The 20,573-nt window shown below is 48.4% G+C and overlaps 1 protein-coding gene and 1 long non-coding RNA gene across 11 annotated transcripts in view; one reads left to right on the forward strand and one right to left on the reverse strand.

The window, feature by feature from the left end:
* Nucleotides 1–20,573, reverse strand: part of ELF1 (E74 like ETS transcription factor 1) — a 665,417-nt gene that overhangs the window by 415,086 nt on the left and 229,758 nt on the right. The gene's annotated exons all lie outside the window — the stretch shown is intronic.
* LOC147698328 (uncharacterized) lies at nucleotides 6,987–20,556 on the forward strand. Its single transcript, XR_015299198.1, has 3 exons — nucleotides 6,987–8,117; nucleotides 8,712–9,340; nucleotides 19,415–20,556. It is a non-coding gene; the product is annotated as an uncharacterized LOC147698328 (long non-coding RNA).

Genomic DNA, 20,573 nt, shown 5'->3' on the forward strand with positions numbered 1-20,573 from the left:
GTTGTTCATTGACCCAATGTGATAAGTGGAATAAGAGGATATATGAAAATAATCATGAACATCAACTGTCTCCACTATGCCGTAGGACACCTTCATGTTTGGCTGTTAATATGCTTACTGGTTTCTTTTCTTGTTTTTGTGGTTTCTCCTTAAGGTGGTTCTCACCTTCAGATAATACATGTTTATGTTAGACTTCTATGTATATATTTTTCTTTGATATTGTATATGTATAGTGTATATTGTGTAAATATTGATTTTAGTCTTTCTATACTTCCAGCCTTGAAAAAGTCTCCAAAGAGACGAAACACGTGTTGGCAGGACAAGCTGGAAACAATTTTTAATGATTATGAAATAAAAGATTTGAAGTCTAACACCTGGCTCTGGATCCGTATTTTGGAAGTCTTTCTCCTATCAATGAACTGTTTTCTATAAACTTATGATAATTACTTGGATCATTACATATCTCGTGAGGGTGCTTGATCAATGCCTGTTTTTTCTTTGATATTTAATATTAGCAAAAAAACCCTTTTTGCTAATTTAACACTCCAGGTGGTGGGTGTTTGACAGGACAACAGTGCACCTCACATTAGGAACTGTATATAAGTGACAATACACGTATACGTGTTTAGAGAATTGTATTGCTCATATGTGCGGACGCTTTCTCACCCTTGAGAAACACTACCACCACAATCCTGTACTGCTTTCTTTAATCAACTCCAGTCACTGCTGATAAAAATGATATGGGCAGGTAAGCAGCCACGCGGCAGCCTAAAAATTATTCAAAAGCCATATAACCAAGATGGATTCACAGCAGTGGTGCTGGAACAATTTTCAGAGTAGGAGAGCTGTCATCAATGCTGCATCACTGAAGTCATGAGGATTGGGAAAACTCCAAGTGTCACCCAAAGAAAGTATAGCAAATGAGCCATATCTATTCAGCAGGAGATTAGTAAGGGTCTGGTATGTAGCCAATGGTGCATGCACATTGTCGCAAATATATAACTAAAGCTTGGTGTGAAAGCACCCTGTCATTTACAGATAACACATTTTCCACTAAAATGGCAACACAATTTGCACAGACATGCAGATTTACTGATAAAACATGCAAACATTGATAAGTAGAAATGAGGTTTCAGCAAATATTTATCATCTGCAAGTCACCAAGAAAAGTGTCTCTTGAATTGTTTTGATCCTATTAAAATCTTTGTTGCCATCACACTTTAGAGTCACAAAAGAAAAATATTCTTCATTTGTGCTTTCCTAACTGCGATGTTTTCAAATATGTGTACAGCATATGTTAAAAAACAAAATTGGCATCCTAAAGCCATTCCTTCCACTCGCCCTGTGGCCCAGCAAGACAGTTAGATAGTTCACATTACAAAATCCTCTAACTTTGCAGTCAGAGAATGAAAAGTAAACACCAATCTACATGTTAAAAGAATAAGCAGCAATTTGTCAGAAGACAGCTTGAATTTGACCTCTGTCTTTGAAAGCACAGCAAATGTGACAAGATAAAAACAAAATGTAAAGGCATTGTAATGGCTCATTTACCTTCTGAACTCCAGCATGTTTCCATTGAGAGTGCTGCAGCACCCCTTGCACTCCTACTTCCAGTGCCTATGATTTGCAGCACAAAACCTTGAAATATATTATTTAGTGGCACAAGCGCATGTTGCCAAACAATGGATGCACAACACAAGGCTGGGCCCACACCGAGGGCTAGAATAAGACCTGGCTCAGCCACATAAGCTATTAAACATAATAATGAAAAGCCCTGAGGCCACGGGCTGTAATACACACAGTAGACTGAATGATATGGGCATGGTCACGACTAGTGCAGAAATGCAGAGTGGATATACCATACTCTGCGTCTATACAACTAGTAAACAACTCTAAGCTCTAGCTTATGAGCCACTAATGATGAAAGAATTACACCATAGAAAACTCTTACATTTAGGGGATTTATACATAAACAAACAATCATAGCATGTACTGACTTTCTGAGCAGAGGACATAGCTCTCCACTAGGTATATTCCAAGATTACAAAGAAAGTGAGTTAGTAAAGGACAGCTTTCCATCATACCCACAAGAACTGCTGGACTGGAAACTTTGACACAAATCGCAACGGATCCAGCACCAAAGAAACTAGTTACTATAATGTATAACACAGTAATGCACAACATGCAAACAGAAATGGATTGATCCAGAGATAGGTGGTCGCAAGACCTAGTGACCGTCCTAGCCAATGCACAATGGGACTTCTATTACAGCCATAGAAACACAGTCTGAATGAACCACAGGCATCAGTTGACACACTATAAATACTTACACAAGTTTAACCTACTCCAGTTACAATGTTCAAATATGGGGTTGGGAAAATGCGATCTGTTACAGATGCTCAGCCAAAGATGCAGACTTCATCCAGCTAGCATGGACGTGTCCCAAGATAGCTCATTACTGGGAACAAATGTTCCAGAATGTTAAAGAAATGACTAGTCTCACCCTACAGGTGGAACCCATGCAAACAGCGCTAATATACTTAAATAAGCATTGCAAAGAACTGCTGAAAGTTTAATGTCAACCAGCTGGATAAATAGACAAAATGTTCACAGCTGCATGGAGGCAAGCACTTTTTTTGTGGAAGCACACAACTTCGGCTCAATCAACATATGTACTTTTGGCTCTAGTGATGCTCACATAATTGCCTGGCGACACCAGTGCTGTCAAGTCAGACAATAAGAATATGCTAAAAAGGGCAGAAAGTCTGTGGGTATTGTGCTTTTACCAGGTAAATATTGAATGGCCATGACATGAGGTAGGGGGCAACCCCGAAATCTGCCGATTGGCTTAATAACTTGATTTTCTGTAACACAAACTTCAAAAACCATGGCCAACAGTTATCAGAAGTGGCTGGATCCAAAGACATTTGGGATCTACTACAGACATATTTAGTTGGCAAAATGGCTTAATAATCTATTAGTATGGAAGACAGCAACAGCTGCAACTCTGAACACTAACCAACTAAGCTCTAGCAATATCGGAACAATCGTTCCGGTTACGGAGCTGCTCAGGTGGTAGAGTCCTGTGTACATGATGGATACATATGTATGGAAATGGAAATGCATATCAAATCCTATGCTATAATGTAACATGCATGTTACAGATATATCTGTAATGTTTCCAAGGGAAAAAGCTATAAAGAATTCAAAGAAAATGGTTCTGACATTTCTTTCGTGAAAACATTTTTGACTAATATTTCTTTAGGAATGGTTTAAACTGGTTGAGAAAATCAGCCTGGAGAAAAGCCATTCTTGAAGAAACATTACTTTTTTCAGGTTAGATTACTTTTTGGCTATTTAAAGGGGGCTTCCCATTCTCCTCCTTTCCCGAATCATTTTACTCTCCTCCTTTCCCTTAGTACCCTTAGTGTTGTTCTCCCTTCTCTTCCTAGTGGTCATCCTCCTGCCTCATTCCTCAGTTTTCAGGTCTCTGCTCTAGACGGCACACATGCACTGTCCCGAACCGAGGCTTGCTGCATCTGCATTGTGGGCTTACAACCCGTCCATAGGCTTCCCATTTGCTGGCACCACCATTGCTTCATTTTTCATTCTCCCTATTTGTGAAGAGCATGCATACTTCATGCCTCTTTTGGTGTTTAGCCCTCTCCGAGTGCACCGCCCACCTACCTTTTAACCTATTTAGCAGTAGGCCATGTTTATCCATTGTTTTGGGACTACTTTATTATTTTCTTCAATGTGACATAACATATCCAACGTTTCAGTGTACTTTTGTTTGGCATGCCTTTACTCTACGTGTAACACACCGAGTGTCACTGCCTCGAGTTGAAACAAGTAGTGAAAATCATAAAATGGGATAAATATCAGAAAGTACAACATTGGAACTTATAGTCGCTCTAGAGAAATTGCCTTGAAACTACTCGAAAACGCTGAAGGGCTTATTGACGGTCACTGACCTACTTTCTATAACGTGATCGTATTAGAAACAATTGTGGAGCCATGACATTAAACTAGTATTTTAAACCATTCCCCGCGATTGAGGATATTTCCTTAAGGCTGCCCGCATTTCTTTACTGTATACACATTTGTTTTTTAGTTCCCCTACTATCTGTGCCCACTCTGCCCTTTAAATGCCGACCCTGCCCTGTGCATGGTGCTTTCCAGGTGAATGTTGCCCACAGCACACAGCCGGACCTGTGCATGCTCCCTTTGTATGCTTCCCTGCTGGCTCTGCATTATGCATGCTCTGCGCATGCTCTTCCTATTTCTTCAAACTGCCCTCTCCCCTTTATACTACACTACGCCAACAATATGATGTGGCTAGCAACATCATAGGTTTAGAAAAGATCGTATTTAGCAAAGCTGCACAATATCAGGGATGTCATACACCATGACTAAACCACTGACAAACACCCTTGAGACAGAACAAATAAATCTAAAAGAATCCAAATTACCTACACAGGTTTCACCAACATATCACGAATGAGCAGGAGGCTTTGTGCCCAGCCTAAAAGCCTCCTGCCCAACCTGGCCTAACGATCTGGAGGAAGAGGACAAGGTCTATAGGAGCTGGCTTAGCAGTACATTAGACTGCTGCATTCCAAACAAAATGACCTGTACTAAGCGTACAAAATCCCATGCGTGGTATAATGAGTCTTTAAGGTGGGAAAAACAACATTGCAAATCCTTGGAACGCTCCTGGAGACGCTCCTATGACTCCTCAGCAAAACAACTCTATAGACGGGCGATCAAAGCCTATCATAAGCTTGTTCAAAAGGCCAAAGCCGCATATTATACCAATCTAATCACTTCAAGCGACAATCCCTCTAAAACCATATTTTCTCTTGTCAATGATATGACGAAACCCATAGCAGCCACCAATAATCTCATCTCCTCCAACCAGCACTGCGAAGCTCTAGCCCAGTACTTTATTCATAAAATTGACCACATCTACACTACACTTGATGTGCGTAGGGCGGCACCGGATTCTTTGCCTCCTATCACTATCTTAGACTCCTCTCCCCGTCTTCAATTCTTACCCCCCCTGTCCTGTAAAGACATGGACATCATCTCTAATAAGGTGAAATCCAGCTCTCCTGCCGACCCTGTCAAACCTGACATTTTCAGGAAGTTCCAAGACTGCCTCCTGACTGAGGGGAATGTACTGATTAATAGATCACTCCAGTCAGCGGTGCTCCCCAAATCATGGAAGCACGCTAAGGTCGTTCCAATCCTAAAAAAGTCCACATTGGATGCATCTGCCTCTGAGAACTTCCGGCCCATCTCCTTGCTCCCTTACCTGGCGAAGGTCATGGAATCCCATGTAAACACCATCCTTACCAAGTATTTAGAGGAGAATGAGATTCTGGGTAAGTCACAAAACGGGTTCCGGTCTAATCATAGCACGGAATCCGCATGGCAGTCACAGAGCAGCTGAGGGCGGTACTGGTTGAGGGCGGCACCACAGATTGGTGCTGCTTGATCTGAGTGCGGCCTTCGACGCGGTCTCCCATGTGATCCTGCTCCATCGACTCAGGGAGATCGGGTGTGTGGAATGGCCTGGGCCTGGTTTGCATCTTTTTTATCTGAACGTTCCTTCCAGATACATGCCCCCCCTCATCAGTCCAATATCCATCCTCTCAACTGCGGTGTCCCACAGGGCTCTGCGCTGAGCCCTACACTCTTTAACGTGTACATCCGCCACTCTGGCCCTTCTGGCCAAGGTCCGGGGGATTAAGATGCTATCCTACGCAGACGACACGCAGTTGCTGTTTACTTTCTCCAAAGGCCCCGGCCTAGACAAACTTAGGCTCCAGGAAGACATCCTGGCAATCTCAGATTGGCTGGCGGACATTTACCTCCAACTTAATTCTTCTAAAACGGAGGTGCACCTGTTTGGGAGAGACTCGCACAATTGGAACCACCAATGGTGGCCCGCTGAGTTGGGTCCTCCGCCCCAACCAAAGAACTCAGTAAAAAATGTAGGGGTTCTAATGGATAATTCCCTGCCCTTTGAACTGCTTGCCAAAAAAGTGGCAGGCACCTGCTTTGGCCACCTACGTGGGTTGAAGCCCATCCTAGGATTCTTTGCTGACCCCATCCGTTAGATGATCATTCAATCAGTAGTCTTGTCTCGTCTGGACTACTGTAACGGACTTCTACTGGGTACCTTTAAAATGGTCACGAAGAGATTACAACGGGCCCAGAACGCTGCTGCCCATTCTCGGTTTGCCCTCACTAAATACTGTCACACTTCCCATCTCTTGCGACGCTTACACTGGCTCCCGGTTGAAGGGCCTATGCTCATTGTATGCACCCACACGGGCTCTGCGCTCCACTGATCTGCACCTGGCCTGCACTCCCAGGGTGCGCAGGAGCAGAGCAGGAGGGCGCTCTTTTAGGTCTCTAGCCCCTCTCCGTTGGAACTCTATCCCAATCGCGGCCTGATTCACCCAAGACCACCTGGCCTTCAGAAAACAGATTAGAACCTGGCTGTTCGCTTCCATCTAGCTGGGGCGTTTTCTTGCCCTGCTACGCCCGTACTGGTCTCTCTGGGTTGTCAGTCTTCCTAGCTTCCACTTTACCTTTGCTGCTCGATCTGCCAGCGCTGGGACGCCCCGGTGCTGGGGTAGCCATGCGCTTTATAAATTTTGCTAACATAACATAGCATAACATAACAAAAAATAATTTATTAAATACAGAGGCAGTGGAAAAGCAACTAAAAGACATTTGTATTGGCAATGCAGATAGATCTCAGATTACTGAGACCTATTGGCTTTGCCAATGCTTGTTTATTTCAATATCACCTTAACATACTCCCCTACACGATCTATGACTCCGCAATCCTCTTTCTTTATCTTGTTGCCTGTATTGTGTCATCAGTTTTTTCTATGTATACCGACTAGGTAGCAGTAGACATAAAAGAAAGACTACTGCAACCCCCTTAACCCCCTTCCCCCCCACACACATTTTTTTTTTGTTTTTTTACATTTTCCAAAACAGATAATTCTATTTTTGGCTCCTTGACATTCATCCATAATGGAGTTTCGGTTCCGTTCAGTCTGATTTATTCAGGCTGACTTTACCCACTATGGAAATTTGTCTAAAATAAACAATTGATCCCTATTTACTTATCATTGGCATATATGTGTCCACTACAAGTCAGTTTCCACACTTACAAATGCATCTGATGCCTTCCAAATAAATACATCCGGCTGGAGGCTGCAGTGCTTTGGCATAGTAATGACGAGGATTGTCGTGTCTGTTTGGGCCGGTGTGGTGTGCTGCCATTCTCGAGGAAAAGAAATCACAAGAACCCCCGAAAATCCAAAGATGATCATCTAAATCATGAACCTCTTTTTTATTACTACACATTTTTGTATAAATACAATATATTACACAAGCACCATACTTGCTTCAGGTTGCTGATTACCAGGTCCACAGAGGAAGGGGAACAGGTGTTCTTCAAGAAAAATTCAGGAGCCGCCTTGACTTCTAAAGTCACGAGAAGCATGGGTTTCACGACAGAGCGTGCAATTATTGCCTGGAAAAAGGGGCACGAGACTCGTTTTTAGGTCTCGGCTAGCGTAGGCTGCGCATGCGCAGACTCGCTGGTGAGATCTTATGTCTCTTAGTAGCGAGGTTAACCCTGTCCCTCTTCTCCATTGGCTGGCCTCCTAAACGCTGGCCAGCCATTGGAGAAGAGGTCCCAGTGACGATGTAAGCCCTGTCTTTTTCGGATTGAGGGGTGTGTTTTTTCGGTTCTTTCTCTCAGTCCAAAACACGCCCCCCAGACTGAAAAGGACGGGGCTTATAACGTCACTGGACTTTCAGTTTATCCTACCAGAACAATGCATGTCTCACGAATTGATTTCACTTGCGGTTATCATTTACGGTGTGTGCCTTTGCATCATATTTATGCAGGAGTACGGCCAACAACATTTTTACAAACTAATTTGTTGTACACACAGGATTTGCCTTTAATCACAGGATGTTACGTTTTTTTTTTTAAGTAATGCCGGGGCTTGAAACTGGTTCGCAAGTCCCAAAGTCGGCAGCTCTGCAGTTAGACCACATGTGCTCCTTGAGATAGAAATTTTGTGAAACAACAATGGTCCCGTGCATGAAGCAGTAAACAACCAATAAATATAGACGAAATCAAATCTATATTTTGGAAGGACTTGTCCAGCCGGACAGGGGTCCTTCGAGTTTACTGAATAAACAGAAATTTCAAAAGTTGAACAAGGATACCTTCCACAAAGCCCCTGTGTGGTACACAAGCCTGTGCCCAACACTAGCGGGGTGATTACCGTTGGTGAAAATAGGAAAGGTTTAGAGGCAAAACAAACGTTTTTCTGCTTACATATACATTGTACAGAAAATATCAATAAGCACCGTTACATCAATCTATACAATCAAACATCTGTATAGGGTGCATGAGCAAGTCGACGGCGTTTCGGTTCCCCTAAAGGGTCATGGGAACCATCATCAGGACAGACAGTTATATTGCCTTTTTCATTAAACCTCAAATTGCCGGCGCAGTGCGAGGCAAGTCATTTGTATAAGACTCAATGCTCAATTAATTCGATCCGGCAGCCCCGGTTTGGAGGGCAGGTACCGCGTTACCGAATCGTAACCGGTCGACGCCAGGGTAAGCCGGTAAATGCGGTCATAACGATGTTCCCTTGAGATAGAAAGCCACCCCAGCCCAGGCTCCCCACTGTGCACTCACCTTCATGTAGTAGCTGCCCGTGGGCAACCTCTCTGTATCTGCAAACATGGGGTGCTCTTTGATGCAGCGAATAACGTCGCTAATTAAGGGGTTCACGTCTTCCACAGCCCGCAAGATCTGGTGCGTGCGGAGCCGTACACCATTCGCCACATCCCTCAAAGACTTGCCCCGGTTGCTGTGAGGTGGTGGTCGGGGTGAAATTGGAGAGATTGAGAAAAACTCCCGGGGTGATGAGCACACCGGGGACTTTGATGGTTTGGTCGCAGAACTTGCTACACTGCCAGGGGATGCCAAAGCCTTAGCCACCCAGTCTGTGCTGGAGGGGCCGCTGGCGGGAACAGACTTGCTTTTTCCTCTCGAACTGGCTTTTGTGGCTGTTGTATCATCCTCGCTGCTGTGAGGTGGTGGTCGGGGTGAAATTGGAGAGATGGCGTTCGGCTCCCGGGGTGATGAGCACACCAGGGACTTTGATGGTTTGGTGGTAAAACGTAAGATATCGGTACCGAAGCCTTAGCCACCACGTCTGTGCTGGAGGGGCCGCTGGCGGGAACAAACTTGCCTTCGCACCTCGAACTGGCTTTTTTGGTTGTTGTCTCTGTAGGAGAGTAGGGTCTGCAATCCTATGATCACCCAGATTTTTTGCTTTTGTTTCACTGGTTTACGACTTTCTCTGGCTGTGGGCCTGCCAATCAGACCCACAGCCTGGCTGTTCTCTTTCTAAATTACAACATGTACCCTAGGTGCATTTACCAATTGGTACTGGGCCACCTTATCAGACCCTGTAACTCAGGGCATAGGTGTACCCAGGGCCGCCAGGGGCTGCAGCATGTATTATGCCACCCCTGGCTGGCCTCCTAAATTTGACACAACTGGCTGCATGACAGCTGGGGCGAAGTCGTGTAATCACCCTTTGCTTTAGATATAGTAGCTCTATATCTAACCATACAATGGACACCCGAGTTCCTATCAGTCACTCCTATGGCAGGCCTTGACAATCCTGAAGGCAGAGTGCATGGGCTCATGTGAACTGTGTTCGGGCACGAGCCGAGCCGGTTGCAGCTTGCGGAGACAAGACCCAATGGCTGTTCCATGATAACGCGTGCCACATCGGTAACTTCGGTGTCGCGTTATCAAGACATGTCGAGTAAGGTGTCATACGAATCGGGATGCTGCCCTCTCACCAACTCTGGCGACGAGGTTAGCATTCCGCCCTTCTAGAGGGACACGACATGTACGTAACTGTGAACCCCGGTTAAAGTTAACGAAAGCCTCAGCTCCACAAAATGGACGCTGCCACCACAGACACGAGTCTGACCTCCTGCTGCTGGGAGTCCTTCCAGCGAGGAGCACTTGGACAAAGGGTTTCCTGTCGAGGGCGGTGTTCGCACCGTCCCAGACAGGGTTTGTGTATTCTGGGTAGGTAGGGCTTTTGCGAGAAGGTGACTGCGGAGTGGCACCCCGGTGCTCACTACGCATCTGCCGGTTAGAACCAGTTCCAGGGGCGACAGCCCTGGCCTGGGGAAAGTCCGGCAGGGGAGAGGGGTGTAACTACCCCCCTTCCTGGTCCCACCCTTAGGGCAGGACCTAGTCATGTACCCACCCCTTTCTTTAGGATAAAGGCCGGAGCGGGGACCCTTCCAAATTAGATCATCTTTGAATCAAGAATACTTTGTACGAAAGGACTTCAAGACTCTTCTCAAGATTTCTCCCTTGTGGCTAAGGAGTAGTCACCCTGCATCAGCGGGCACCATCTAAGAACTCTGCGGTTTGCTGTAAGTCCTTCCTCAAGGAATCCGACGGCCCAGCTCGACGAGAACCGGCTTCCCTGGCACCTCTGACCTCTACCCACGTCATCAGCTCAGCTGTGATCTGTGGGTGCGACGAGACCTCGAGGGACCGGCCATCATCAGAACCTGCACGCTCTTAAACCCAGCACGACCATCGAGGTAACTCTCTGGTGAGTGCTCTGGGGTCCGAGAAGCCCCGACCCTGAGCCGCTCCAGCTCCGAAGTGCAGTCCCCCAGCATCTCCACGATCTGCGTGGGGCCCTTCTGCTCGCAGCTCAGCACGTCGCCTGGTCACTAGCCGCTGGCTTGTGCCCTTCTGTGACGACATCCGAGAATCATCACTGCCGGTCTGGTTGCTCCAGACTGGCCCTTGCTTCCACCTTTTCGAGAAGCACCCCGGGCCCTCCTGGTCCACTCAAGACGCCGACAGCGACATCCGTCGTGGGACAGCTCGCACCTCCACCGTGGTCGCCGACAACGCCTCCTGGTCCGTGAGACTGCAGAGCCTAGCGTCGCCCACTCACCTGGTCGAGGTGACGGCCAACCGGTGCCTTCCTGGTACCCTCTGACTACTGGCTAGTAGTACGAACTTGGTCCCCTCTGCTTTCAGGTTTCATCAATCTCCGATCCAGGCTTGGATCTCTACGAACTATTCATCACTGGTCGCCGGCCAGCAACTCCTTTTCTTCCGGCTCCTGGCTCGTCAGCGAAGACCCCGACGCCTGTAAGACTTGTGCAGCCGCAGCCCTCGTGGCTAGGTAACTCGGCATTTCAGTGCCTGCATAGCCTCCTTACTCTAGGGTCCCGAGTCCCTCGCTTCCGACTTGCCTTAACCTTTCCGTGTCCTCGGACACTTGTTTAACTGTGCACTTAAAGTATTTGCTAAAGAGATTTGGTTTGTGCTAAGTACCCTGTCCTCATAAAGAGTACAGGGCTGTTGTGATTCTTAATAAATATACTGTTTATTTTCATAACACTTGTGTGGTGTCCTTTCACTGGGTGTTCAAGGGGTACATGTGTGGTAAACAGCTGGCTTAACACGCCCTCTCGAGTCTTTAGCCTTAGACTGCTCGTATCCACGCTACTAGGATAGCTGGTCTATAGGTTGACTTACAACCAAACACCATAAGGGTCGTTGGAACGATACATAGCGGTCGCTAGAATAGCGAACGTTGCATATCGGGCCAACTTCTCACATTGGTGAGCAGCGGTTGGGATTTGAGCTTGCTGTTGTTTTACCACACGTATCCTAAGAATATCTTGTTGAAAGATCGCGCAAGTACTGTTAGTACATATAACTAAAGCTTAGAATACTCTGAGTTCTACTGAACCAGCTGTTGTAGCTCCTCAAGGCTTAGCACACCTTGGCTACAACTCTTAGCAAGGGATCAGTAGGAAAACACATAGTGTAGGTAGGTGCATCACTTACACCACACTAGAAACAGTATGTCGGGCCAAGGAGGAAACTCTGAGTCTCCCCTTGTGGCAGTTGACCCTCCACAGGTCATCCCTTCAGGATATACTGTGCTGAGCTTCAAGGAGTTAAGACGACTGTGTCACTCCCGGAAGATTCAGCAGGGGTCTAACCCCACAACGTCCTTTCTGATTGGTCTCTTGGAGACTTATGATGCCAGGAGAGCTGAGAAACTTCGTAGCTCTTCTAATCCAGAAGGAGACATGCCTCCCCTCGAGGGAACCCGGGACGATCCTGACCTCATTCACCTCGCAACCGAGAACGAGGATGTGGAGGAGGATGAGGATGAGGATCTCTCTGGGGACGAGGCAGATAAGGGACAGGTAGAAGTCGTCAGACTAACACGGTCCAACTTAAGCAGACACGATAGTGGTACTGGGGGAACCCCGGCGCTGCTGTCGGTTCCGCTTAACCTGGGGAATGGACGAGCCCGATCTCTGTCAAGAGACTCTGGCAGATCCCTTCATACCAACGGCTCTCGCAACTCTTCTCAAAGAGGGATGACGTCCCCTCAGAGGAGAGTGTACGAAGCGAAAGAAAGGGCAGCTAATCTAAGGATCGAAAGGGAAGAACTTGCCCTGGCCAAGGAAAAGCTTGCTTTCGCTAGAGAGCAACAGTTAAGTGGGGCAATCCGCACTGGTGGCAGCAATGTACCTAGTAATAGGGGAAAGAGTTTCGATACGAAACACCTTGGGAAGATAGTGCCCCCCTTTAAACAAGGGGACGACATCCACAAATGGATTACTGCTTTGGAGAGGGCCTGCACTGTGCAAGGCGTTCCCCAGAGTCAGTGGGCAGCTATCTTGTGGCTCTCCTTTGAAGGAAAAGGAAGAGACAAGCTCCTCACCACAAGGGTAGAGGACGCTAATAATTACCAAGTCTTGAAGAATACACTCGTTGAAGGGTTCGGCCTAACCACTGAGCAGTACAGGGTGCTGTTCAGGGATACCCAGAAAACGCAGTCTCAAGATTGGTCTGATTTTGTCGATTGTGCCACTAAGGCTTTTGAGGGCTGGTTGCTGGGCAGTAAGGTTACTGATTACAAAGGATTGTATAATTTGATGATGAGAGAACAAATTTTAAACAATTGTCAGAACCAGTTGTTGCATCAGCATCTTGTCGACTCGGATCTGACCTCTCCCCAAGAATTGGGGCAGAAGGCAGACAAATGGGTTCGTACGAGAGTTAAACAGAACCAGGGCCAGAATCAAGGTGGTCAGAAGAAAGCAGACCAGAAGGGTAAAGATTCTAAGGGGGAACAAAATGACCAGAAGTCTTCGACAGGTCCCCAACAACCCAAAGAGGGTGGGGGTCAGGCTCCCCAAAAGAAGAAAGAAGGCCAATCCAAAAGATGGTGCCAGTACTGTAAAAGTAAATCTCACTGGTTTAGTGAGTGCACCAAGAAAGGAGGAGGGCAGACTCCTGCCACTGCAGCCCCTAAGGCACCTGTGCCCCCTAGTACAGTCAGCAGTGGTAGTGCGCCTCCCAAGGGTTTAGTAGGGTTAACCCTGGGTTCTGAGGGGCGTGACAACTTAGTTGGCACACTCACTCAGGCTGTCCTTGTCAGTACGGGGGACGCGGACGTGTCCCCTGACATAAGTCCCAATACGCTGGGCAAATACCGACAGACGCCTTTCATAAATGGAAAGATGGCTCAGGCCTATAGGGACACTTGTGCCAGCGTCACCATGGTGACGCCTAACTTTGTGGACCCTGGACAGATCATGCCAGGTACAGAATTCCTGGTGACCAATGCAAGCAATGTCACTACCAATCACAGTATGGCAATTGTAGCTTTCTCCTGGGGAGGGGTAACTGGCCAAAAGAAGGTTGTAGTTAGTCCAGACCTCCCAGTGGATTGTTTGTTGGGCAATGATTTGGAGTCGTCACAATGGTCAGAAGTGGAGCACCGGACTCACATGGAAATGTTAGGTTTGCCAGCACATGTGTTCGCTGTGACTAGGTCACAGGTCAGGAAATGCCCCACTGAACAGGTGCTGGATCCTGGGACAACGGACCAGACACCTCCCAAGAAAAAGAGCAGTAGGGTTAAGGCTGCGCCTTCCCCCTTGCCCCAGGTCGAGGATCAAGTCTCAGAGGAGGCTGACCTACAGGAATTGAGGGAAACTGAGCCTCGGGAGTTCGAACTTGATCAAGTTGAATTCTTGGGCTCAGGGGGACCCTCAAGAGAAGACCTGGGGAAGGACCAGTTAGACTGCCCTTCTCTTGAACCCCTCAGACAGCAGGCTGCTGCTGAGGCTGCTGGGAACGCCACAGGTACCCACAAGGTATACTGGGAAGATGGACTCCTGTACACTGAGTCAAGAGACCCCAAGCCTGGCATGACCAGGAGGCTGGTCGTCCCCTTGTCTCAGCGTGGTTTCCTACTTACCTTGGCCCACGAGATTCCCTTAGCAGGTCACTTAGGCCAGACGAAAACGTGGGACAGGCTTGTCTCGCACTTTCACTGGCCTCACATGAATGAAGATACCAAGGAGTTTTGCCGCTCCTGTGTCACTTGCCAAGCCAGTGGTAAGTCAGGTGGCACGACAAAGGCCCCCCTTATACCAATGCCTGTGGTGGGGGTGCCCTTTGAACGGGTGGGGATCGACATCGTCGGTCCCATGGAACCGCCAACAGCATCAGGGCACAAGTTTATACTGGTGGTAGTGGATCATGCCACCAGGTACCCTGAAGCTATTCCCCTTAGGACCACTACAGCACCTGTTGTGGCAAGAGCCCTGGTTGGAGTATTCTCCAGAGTGGGCTTCCCTAAGGAGGTCGTCTCCGACAGAGGTGCAAACTTTATGTCGAGCTACTTAACTGCTATGTGGAAGGAATGTGGTGTCAACTACAAGTTCACTACACCCTATCATCCACAATGCAATGGGCTTGTTGAGAGATTCAACAGGACCCTAAAAGGGATGATTCATGGACTACCGGAAAAGCTTCGGCGTAGATGGGACGTCCTGATCCCCTGCCTTTTGTTCGCCTACAGAGAAGTCCCACAGAAGGGGGTTGGCTACAGCCCTTTTGAACTTTTGTACGGGCATCCTGTAAGGGGACCCCTGTGTTTGGTGAAGGAAGGATGGGAGAGACCTCTCAAAAAGCCGGCAACCAACATAGTGGACTATGTGCTCGGCCTCCGCTCGCGGATGGCTGAATACATGGAGAAGGCATCCGAAAACCTTAAGGCCAGCCAAGAACTCCAAAAAACTTGGCATGACCAAAAGGCTGTCTTGACTGTTTACCAGCCCGGACAGAAGGTGTGGGTGTTGGAGCCAGTGGCCCCAGCAGCACTCAAGGACAAATGGTCCGGGCCCCACACCATCCTGGAGAAAAAGGGAGAGGTCACCTACCTGGTCGACCTGGGAACTCCCCGGAGCCCCCACAGGGTGCTTCATGTCAACAGGCTAAAAGCATATGTCGACAGGAAGGACATGAGTTTGCTCATGGCCCTAGATGAGGGACAGGAAGAGGAGAGTGACCCTCTCCCCGACCTGCTCACTCAGAATCCTGACGATGGCTCGGTAGACGGTGTTGTCTTTTGTGGCAGCCTCTCCGAACATCAACAGAGCGACTGTAAACAGGTTCTTCAGTCGTTCCGACATCTGTTTTCTCTGACACCCAGTCAGACCGATTGGTGTACCCATGAGGTCGACACTGGTGACAGCTTGCCCGTAAAGAGTAAAATCTACAGGCAGCCTGATCACGTTAGAGACTGCATCAAAAGTGAAGTGCAGAAAATGTTGGAGCTGGGAGTCATTGAACCCTCGGATAGCCCTTGGGCTAGTCCCGTAGTTCTAGTGCCGAAACCTCACACCCAGGGTGGTAAGAGAGAGATGAGGTTCTGCGTAGACTACAGGGGTCTCAATGCAGTCACTAAGACTGACGCCCACCCAATACCAAGGGCAGACGAGCTTATTGATAGGCTGGCTTCGGCCAACTACTTAAGTACGTTTGACCTGACAGCTGGGTATTGGCAAATCAGGTTAGCTGAGGACGCCAAGCCTAAAACAGCATTTTCAACCCCTGGTGGGCATTATCAGTTCGTGGTGATGCCCTTTGGTCTGAAAAATGCACCTGCCACCTTCCAACGGTTGGTGAATCACGTCCTTACTGGGCTGGATGACTTCTGTGCGGCGTATCTTGACGATATTGCTGTCTTTAGCTCCACCTGGGAGGATCACCTGGTCCACCTGCGGAAGACATTGGAGGCGCTGCAAGCAGCAGGCCTCACTATCAAGGCCACCAAGTGCCAGATAGGGCAGACACAGGTTGTATACCTGGGCCACCTTGTAGGTGGAGGTCAGGTTCAGCCACTGGAGAGCAAGATACAGTCAATCAGGGACTGGGCTCCTCCAACAACCCAGACTCAGGTTCGAGCTTTCTTGGGCCTGACTGGTTACTATAGGAAGTTTGTCAGGAACTATGGTTCCATCGTGACACCATTAAATGAACTGACAAGTAAGAAAATGCCAAAAAAGGTTCAGTGGACAGCGAGCTGTCAAAAAGCATTCGATGACCTAAAGCAGGCCATGTGCACGGCGCCTATCCTCAAGAGTCCGGACTACTCCAAACCATTCATTGTCCAAACAGATGCTTCTGAGTTGGGTGTGGGAGCTGTTCTTTCTCAACTGAATTTTGATGGTCAAGACCAGCCCATTGCTTTTATAAGCAGAAGGCTGACCCCTAGAGAGAAGAATTGGTCAGCTATTGAGAGGGAGGCCTTTGCTGTGGTTTGGGCCCTGAAGAAGCTGAGGCCATACTTGTTTGGCACTCACTTCAAGATTCAGACCGACCATAAGCCCCTCTTGTGGCTAAATCAGATGAAGGGTGAAAACCCCAAACTGCTTAGGTGGTCCATTTCCCTACAGGGGATGGACTTCACAGTGGAACATAGACCTGGTACTGATCATGGCAATGCCGATGGGCTCTCCAGATATTTCCACTTAGAACAAGAAGACTTACCTGGTCAAGGTTAGCTAGTTGTTCCGACGTTTGGGGGGGGGTCATGTAGGAGAGTAGGGTCTGCAATCCTATGATCACCCAGATTTTTTGCTTTTGTTTCACTGGTTTACGACTTTCTCTGGCTGTGGGCCTGCCAATCAGACCCACAGCCTGGCTGTTCTCTTTCTAAATTACAACATGTACCCTAGGTGCATTTACCAATTGGTACTGGGCCACCTTATCAGACCCTGTAACTCAGGGCATAGGTGTACCCAGGGCCGCCAGGGGCTGCAGCATGTATTATGCCACCCCTGGCTGGCCTCCTAAATTTGACACAACTGGCTGCATGACAGCTGGGGCGAAGTCGTGTAATCACCCTTTGCTTTAGATATAGTAGCTCTATATCTAACCATACAATGGACACCCGAGTTCCTATCAGTCACTCCTATGGCAGGCCTTGACAATCCTGAAGGCAGAGTGCATGGGCTCATGTGAACTGTGTTCGGGCACGAGCCGAGCCGGTTGCAGCTTGCGGAGACAAGACCCAATGGCTGTTCCATGATAACGCGTGCCACATCGGTAACTTCGGTGTCGCGTTATCAAGACATGTCGAGTAAGGTGTCATACGAATCGGGATGCTGCCCTCTCACCAACTCTGGCGACGAGGTTAGCATTCCGCCCTTCTAGAGGGACACGACATGTACGTAACTGTGAACCCCGGTTAAAGTTAACGAAAGCCTCAGCTCCACAAAATGGACGCTGCCACCACAGACACGAGTCTGACCTCCTGCTGCTGGGAGTCCTTCCAGCGAGGAGCACTTGGACAAAGGGTTTCCTGTCGAGGGCGGTGTTCGCACCGTCCCAGACAGGGTTTGTGTATTCTGGGTAGGTAGGGCTTTTGCGAGAAGGTGACTGCGGAGTGGCACCCCGGTGCTCACTACGCATCTGCCGGTTAGAACCAGTTCCAGGGGCGACAGCCCTGGCCTGGGGAAAGTCCGGCAGGGGAGAGGGGTGTAACTACCCCCCTTCCTGGTCCCACCCTTAGGGCAGGACCTAGTCATGTACCCACCCCTTTCTTTAGGATAAAGGCCGGAGCGGGGACCCTTCCAAATTAGATCATCTTTGAATCAAGAATACTTTCTACGAAAGGACTTCAAGACTCTTCTCAAGATTTCTCCCTTGTGGCTAAGGAGTAGTCACCCTGCATCAGCGGGCACCATCTAAGAACTCTGCGGTTTGCTGTAAGTCCTTCCTCAAGGAATCCGACGGCCCAGCTCGACGAGAACCGGCTTCCCTGGCACCTCTGACCTCTACCCACGTCATCAGCTCAGCTGTGATCTGTGGGTGCGACGAGACCTCGAGGGACCGGCCATCATCAGAACCTGCACGCTCTTAAACCCAGCACGACCATCGAGGTAACTCTCTGGTGAGTGCTCTGGGGTCCGAGAAGCCCCGACCCTGAGCCGCTCCAGCTCCGAAGTGCAGTCCCCCAGCATCTCCACGATCTGCGTGGGGCCCTTCTGCTCGCAGCTCAGCACGTCGCCTGGTCACTAGCCGCTGGCTTGTGCCCTTCTGTGACGACATCCGAGAATCATCACTGCCGGTCTGGTTGCTCCAGACTGGCCCTTGCTTCCACCTTTTCGAGAAGCACCCTGGGCCCTCCTGGTCCACTCAAGACGCCGACAGCGACATCCGTCGTGGGACAGCTCGCACCTCCACCGTGGTCGCCGACAACGCCTCCTGGTCCGTGAGACTGCAGAGCCTAGCGTCGCCCACTCACCTGGTCGAGGTGACGGCCAACCGGTGCCTTCCTGGTACCCTCTGACTACTGGCTAGTAGTACGAACTTGGTCCCCTCTGCTTTCAGGTTTCATCAATCTCCGATCCAGGCTTGGATCTCTACGAACTATTCATCACTGGTCGCCGGCCAGCAACTCCTTTTCTTCCGGCTCCTGGCTCGTCAGCGAAGACCCCGACGCCTGTAAGACTTGTGCAGCCGCAGCCCTCGTGGCTAGGTAACTCGGCATTTCAGTGCCTGCATAGCCTCCTTACTCTAGGGTCCCGAGTCCCTCGCTTCCGACTTGCCTTAACCTTTCCGTGTCCTCGGACACTTGTTTAACTGTGCACTTAAAGTATTTGCTAAAGAGATTTGGTTTGTGCTAAGTACCCTGTCCTCATAAAGAGTACAGGGCTGTTGTGATTCTTAATAAATATACTGTTTATTTTCATAACACTTGTGTGGTGTCCTTTCACTGGGTGTTCAAGGGGTACATGTGTGGTAAACAGCTGGCTTAACACGCCCTCTCGAGTCTTTAGCCTTAGACTGCTCGTATCCACGCTACTAGGATAGCTGGTCTATAGGTTGACTTACAACCAAACACCATAAGGGTCGTTGGAACGATACATAGCGGTCGCTAGAATAGCGAACGTTGCATATCGGGCCAACTTCTCACAGTCTCATCTTCAGTTGTTGACTTCTTAGCCCCTGTTGCCCCCTTTCTGCTACCCCTTTTGATGGTATCCCGTGCCTGTCCATCAGTATGCGAAGTTGCCTTAATTTGTGCCCCTCGCCCCTTGGGTGCAGGAGTCTTTCCTCTGCTCCCTTCCCGGCCCGGCTTCTTCTCATCCCCCATGTTATCCGGCAACTGCTCAATGCTGCCCAGTGCAGAGGGCGAACCCGCAAGAAAGGGGAACTGCCAAAAGAGGAGTGAGGTTCAATTAAAAGAAACATAATATTGTTTTCACTATGCAACAGTGCTGGAAAGGAGAAAAAAACACATTGCAGGATCCCATCAATTGACGGTCAAGGTGTGGCCGCAGAAAGGTGTGGAGTCACGAGGGGCGGATTCATGAAAAGGGGAGTCAAATTATCCTCTTCTGCTAAGCGACAGATTGGCAACAAGGTCGGTCACATGTAGCAGTACATTCTGACCTGGTTTAATTAATTTGTCGCAAACAAGCTCTAATTTAAAATAGAAGTTAAGGCACATGCTTCATAATTCTAATTGTGCGCAGCAATTTTTAGGGGATAATAATGCAGGTAAACTAAGCATTCTTAACATATAATGCCTAAAGGTATGAATTATATGTGCCTCCTACACCTTGTATCGCTCATTGTCTTATGTAACATTGTCTGTACATTGGTTTACCCACTGGTATGATTCATTGGTTGTATGGTATGTGCGTTGTGAAGCACTCTAATACCCTACAATGGAATGAGTAGTGCTATAAAAGAAATTAAATAAACAATAGTAAGTGCTATTTAAATAGCCATTAAATGGTTACTAGTATAATCACAATTAAAGTCAGATACATCTGACAATCTCACACCGTATGCATAGCTCTTTTTTTTCTTGCTGCTGATCTTTCCCTGCTTGTCATCGTTTTTTTCTTGCCTCTGTTCCCTGCTTGTGCTCGATATTCTTGCCTCTGTTCCCTGCTGATGATCGTGTTTTCTTCTTGCCTCTGTTCCCTGGCTGTGCTCGGGTTTGTTGCCTCTGTTCCCTAGCTGTGCTCGTGTTTTCTTCTTGCCTCTGTTCCCTGGCTGTGCTCGTGTCAGTTGCCTCTGTTCCCTGGCTGTGCGCGTATTTTCTTCTTGCCTCTGTTCCCTGGCT

The sequence above is a fragment of the Lissotriton vulgaris genome, chromosome 8 (genome assembly GCF_964263255.1).
Source record: "Lissotriton vulgaris chromosome 8, aLisVul1.2, whole genome shotgun sequence".
Classification (NCBI taxonomy): domain Eukaryota; kingdom Metazoa; phylum Chordata; class Amphibia; order Caudata; family Salamandridae; genus Lissotriton; species Lissotriton vulgaris.